Consider the following 6,008-nt stretch of genomic DNA (forward strand, 5'->3'; position numbering starts at 1 on the left):
GAAGACCTGGCAGAGAAGGTGTTAAATGGGGGCCTGGACAAAATGTAGGAGGTTCCAGATATATAGGGGAAGGGCTTTCCTGGAGGAAGGAATGGCGACTGTGGTGGCATGGAGGCATGAGTGACTGTGGAGTGTGTCTGGAACCACAGACCATCTAAGAACTTCCCTTCTTCTTTCACTGAAGCCTGCTCTCTTCAGTCAGTGTGGATGATGGGGACATGGAAGGAGGTTTCTTTTGAGCTTCTTATCCTTAATAGCACCACTAGGTTCATGTGATTTAAAGGGAATCCATGCAGTTATCCAACAATATTTACTGAGACCATGGGGCTTGTAGAGATGAATGAAACAGCTTCTACCCCAGAAGGCACGCCAGGATAGTCCACACCAGCTGGAGAGCCCATCCCCATCCGAGGTAGTTCCCACAGAGCACAGTGACACACTTAGTCGGGTTGTGGACCATTTTCCCCACAGGTGTTTAAGCCAAGAGTACTCTGGTGACGTAAAGGTTACTAATGATCAGTGGTGTCACCAGCCCGACATGATGTTATTAGTGGCACAGTCTTTGTCTTTACAGCCACATCATAAAATGAATTTTAACTTATCATGATGTTCTGCCCATTCATCAAACTGGTGTCCCTGGAGCTCAGGGGACAGGAAGATTGATTGGCATATATGCGTGGAGTCCACTAAGTGCCAGGCCCAGAGCCAGGTACAGGGCCCCAAGAGGCAAGTGAGGCAAGGTCCCTGCCCTCAAGGAGTGTGGGCTTCTATGGAGGAGAGAGGGGAGCACTCTAGTGCCCAGGCAGCAGCTGAAGATCGTAAACCTGTTTAAGAGGCAGAGGGAGTTGGGAATGGGATAGATTCTTTGAGAGAGGCGGGACAATTAGAGCACTCCTGAATCAAGACCCCTGTCTGTTTTCCTTTGTGCTTGACCTCTGTGGCCCCAATTCTCACAGCAGCCCCATGAAGCTGGAATTTAGGGAAGATTTAAGCAGGGACTTGAAGGAGGAGCAGGATTGCTCCATCTGGAGAAGTGGGGCATTCTGAGCAGAGACAACCTTGTGCACACCATGGGGATGGGCAGCCAGCCCTCATGCTGAGGAGGGACCTACAACAAGGCTCTGGGTCTATGCCAGACTGGGTAGACTTGGCTTTACTGGTGAAAACCAGGGTTGACATTAGTGTCCACACGTCAGCAGGGAACCTGGGATTAAGGCATCAGAGTCTCGGGAGATGGGGATTCTGAGAAAAGTAGAGAGGAATTGGGGGTATATTAGTACATGGGCCTTATAAAATCCTTTGTATTATTAGTTGATGAAATTAAGGGATAGAGCTTAATGTGTATGTTGGATACAAATTTGCTTCATACTTAGGGAAGCCCTAATTTCCTTGGTTAAGTGATGCGTCCTCAAACCAAACCTTAAACCTTTCTGAGGCTGTAGAAAGTCAAAGGTGGGCCAGTTTTCATTGGGCGTGGATCTTGGCCATAAGATGAGCAGTTATCTTCTAATTGCTCACATTCGACTGTCCTGATTAAAGACAACTTCTGCGGAGACTGGAGTTATATGAAAGGGAGCAAGTTCAGCAAATTTTCAGCAAAATGAGGAAATTTATTAAGTGTTAGGGGTACCCCATTCACAGGATCCTTGAGTGTGAATGGAGCAGTGGAAGGAGATAGGACTTGCTTCGTGTGCCCCTGAGAGTGCGGAATCTTCAGCAGTGCAGACATCTGTACAAGTTGTCCCTGACAGGGAAGAAAGAAGGCAGCCTCCAGCTGGGTCTTCCATTTAGAGCAAAGTGAACACGGCTCAGGTCCTCAGTTACTCAGAGCCCTCCTTTCCTATCTATAAAATGGGAATGATCATCATCACAGCTTGTTTCAGAGGGAAGGAGGACAGATGTGGAAGTGCAGTGGGAGGCCCTACAGGGAGAATTAGCATAGCCCCTGTGATGTCAGAGCTGGTCTAGCCAGAGGTACACAGAAGGACCTCTTGTCTGCATTAAATATCACTTCTTGTGATTTGCATAAGAACACGATCCAGTCCTCAGACCTTTTCTTCCGAAGTCGGGGACATTTTGAACAAATTTGCATGCTACCTTTAAAGATCCTTTAATTTCCAGAGTCAGATAAAATGAGTCACTGAAAACCCTGCATTTGTATTCAAAGCTCACGGCCAGCCTCCCTTCTGGTGTGTCTGGAAGACTGAACATTTTCCCAATCAATTTAATCACATTCTGGATTAGGAGAGAGTTACTTTCCCTGGGAGGAACAGAGATACATGGACAGACAGTCCAGGTCAGACCTGTTTTGTTTTGAACAAGTTTTTGCTGTTAAATCCTTGGGCATTTCCCTCCTGTGTACTGTTCCTCTGCTAGGCTGTGACTGCAGAGGCAGGTGGCAAAGATTCTTTGCTTGACCAAACTTTGGACAAGCCTTTGAACCATCTCCTGGGCTCATCTGTGCACTTCCTTGTAAATTCCAGTTTTGGCAAGAAACCCTGATAAGCTCATTTAATGTGAATGCCCCCTACCCTCCATATCTGATCACTCTTGATACCTGATCAAGTTTCTCATCCCCCAGGGGGTCTGTCCATGCTGGCCTGCCTTCAGCAAGAATCCTGTTAGGTGGGTTTAGCCAGAATTCCCCTGACCCCTAATACTTCTCCTTAGTAATTTTCCGTGCACTGACCTCCACCCTGCTCTTTGGCTATAAATTCCCACTTGCTCATGCTGTATTTGGAATTGAGCCTAGCTCTATACTGAGGTCTCTTTCCCCCTATTGCAATAGTCCTGAATTAAATCTGTTTTTATTGCTTTAACTACTGTCTGGTTTTGACAAAGAAGGGAGCTTCCAATTGCCATCTCTCCCCACAGGGTGGGCAGGGCACGGCAGCCATCTGAGACTGTGGCTGGAAAGAGGAAGAGGGTCTTGGGAGGAAGACAGAAGGGTTAGATCCCAGCTGTCTTCTGGAGGAGAAACTGAGACAGTGGATCCAGGCATGACAGTGAGATAGAGCAGGGAAATGGGACAAGGGTCACGTCATTGTAAAATCTACTTAGCCTGCTTAAAAGGCCCAGCTTATTCTTTAACTTAATATATATGCTATTCCTCTTTTTCCAGCCCATTAATGAATTAAGTAACTTTGTAACCAGGAATAGAGACAGACCTTGAAGTGTAAATGAACCTACATGGGTAAAGAATGCAGAGATCTGGATCAATATAGTCACCTAAATAACCTTATTCTTATGACAAAACTTCAAAGGAATTATTAATCAACTGTATGCATCATGCCTAATGCAGACCCCTACCCAAAAGACCCTATACAACACGCATCTGAACGTGTACTGCCTTATCAAATAAACTCTCTTGTACGTCATCCTATTGCACTTGTCTCTGAACTTTTTCATGATAAAGTCAAGAACTCCCCAACCTTCACCTCCAGTGACAAGTGTCTTTGTCACTTTGCTATTTCATTCCACTTTCTAGTCTCAACATAATCCTTTTGTCTCTCCCTGTTTTATTTCAGCCCAGTAGGGAAGTGAAGTTCTCAGAACATAATCTCACTCCACTGAGTGCTCCACTTTTCCCCCAAAATCTGTGCAGATCAAGCGGATACTAGATGACAGGTGACCCCAGCTTGAGGAGTTAGCAAGGGATTTGCCCTCTGCCAAGCAGGAGTTCAATGAACTTGCTTTTACTCCATCTGTTCTTTCTTGCTCTCTACTGTCTGCATGGCTGCTGTCATTCAGTGAATTCCTTTCTCACTGGCACTTGTTCGACTGATCACGAATTCTTTCCCCATCAGAGTCAAGAGCCATCTCCCGTTCTGGTTGAGGTTTCGCCTAGTGCCCAGGGAGAGACCTCCCCAGACATGGCTGCTGGGCAACAAGAGGACCTAACCTGGGAAGGAATGTGGATTGTCTATACCAGCAGAGAAGCAGGAGATGTGACTGATTTTACAGTTGGTTTCTATGGTGACTGGAGATGATTAGATTAGGAGTCATCAGACCCTTCCAGCTTCAGGCCCTGAGAAGGTCATTCTCAAACCTTTCTTTGCCTTTCTTTCTTAACATTGTCTTTGGCACCTAACACTGATTCCATCTGGGCTGATCACCAGCCTTGGAGTGGGTCACTGGATCCTGGAAGCTGGTATTTTGGCTTGGTCCTCTGAGAGCAGGATCAAATCAGATCCAGATAAGGCACAGACTCCCAGTTACATAAGATTTCAGATAAACAATGAAAACCTTTTTAGCATAAGCATATCCCAAATATTGTTTGGGGTATATACTTATACTTAAAAAAACCTCATTTGTTATCTGAAATTCAAATTTAAATGGCTATCCTGTATTTCATTTTCTCAGACTGGCAACACTGCTGGTCTGGCACCCAATTCAATGCTCTCACTCAGAGAAGGTGAATCATGACCATGGCTGAATTGAACTGGGGTGCCTTAGGCAAATATATTCCTTTTAATCTGCTGTTGAGTAAGCTCTTGATCTTTTCTTCCTCTGATTCTGTTTAGCCTCTAAATTTGCACCAGTCCCCTTGAACATGGGCCTCACCTGGGAGACTCCCAGTCTCCTGTGTGTAATACCTGTCTGACTAGGGGTGAGGGACAGGGCTATCCGCAGGAGATTTTGAGATCAAGCCTCTCCCTCTTTTGCATACAATCAGGGCATTCCCAGGTGCTCTGCAGCCCAGACATAGATGCACCTAGAAGGAATTTCTCATCTAGTCCAACCCCCTAGCTTTTCAGATTAGGAAGCCCGGGCTCAGAAAGGAAGTAACTTGCCCAAGTCAATAGTGACTGACTTGTGAACCGTATTTATTTATTGTGTATGTATGTGTTTATTTGTTTGGATTCAGTTATTAAGTTAATTTAAGCCAGATAGTGACAAAAAGTTCACTGGCCCTATATATGCTTAATTACATTTAAAATAATACAACCTGTGAACGAACTAAGTGAAAAAAAATGTTTTTGAACTATTTGGGAGAAACTGAACATGGACAATGATGACTTATTGCTAATTATTGGTTATATTAGTTTCCCTATATGCTCCTACAAACACGGGTTTAAAAGAACACAAATTCATTATTTTATTCTTTTGGAAGTCAGAAGTCTGAAATCTAGTCACTGGACTAAAATCAAGCACTGAGCTCCTTCTGGAGGCTTTAGGGGAGATTTTTGTTTTTCTTTTTCCAGCTTCTAGAGCTGCTGGCATTCCCTCACACCTGGCCCCACATCACTCTGCAGTCACATCTCCTTCTCTGACTCTGACCCTCTTTGCCTCCGTTTTGTAAAGATAAAATCCTTGTCATTACATTGGCCCCACCTTGGATGACACAACCCTCATCACAAGATCCTCAACTTAATCTCATCTGCAAAGTCACTTTTGTCACATGTGGTAACATTCATAGGTTTTGGGAATCAGGACCTGAACGTCTTCAGGGGGGCCATTATTCTGCCTACCACATTTTGTGATAGAGGTGTCTTGATTACATAAAGAAAAGAAGTCCTTAGCTGTCAGAGAGCAAAGTAATTACAGGTGAAATGATCAGCTTTAAAATGCTCTTCTTATGGACTGAATGTTTATGTTCCTGCCAAATTCATGTGTTGAAGTCCCAGTCCCCACTGTGATGGCATTTGGAGATGGGGACTGTAGGGCCTAATTAGGGTTATGTTAGGTTAGAGAGTGGAGTCCTCATGATGGAATTAGTGGCCTAATGAGAAAAGGAAGACAGAGGGATCCACTTCACATGCACATCCGAAGGAAAGGCTATGTGAGAAAATAGTGAGAAGGTGGCCATCTGCAAGCCTGGAAGAGAGCTCTTACCAGGAAACAAATTGGCCAGCACCTTGATCATGGACTTCCCAGCCTCCAGAACTGTGATAAATCAATTTCTGTTATTTAAACCACTCAGTCTATAGTATTTTGTTATGGCAGCTGGAGCATACTGAGACAACTCCAGAAAAAGAGAAAAAAAAGAAAACACAAACAAGAGACAA

The sequence above is a fragment of the Manis javanica genome, chromosome 1, assembly GCF_040802235.1.
Source record: "Manis javanica isolate MJ-LG chromosome 1, MJ_LKY, whole genome shotgun sequence".
NCBI classification, from domain to species: Eukaryota; Metazoa; Chordata; class Mammalia; order Pholidota; family Manidae; genus Manis; species Manis javanica.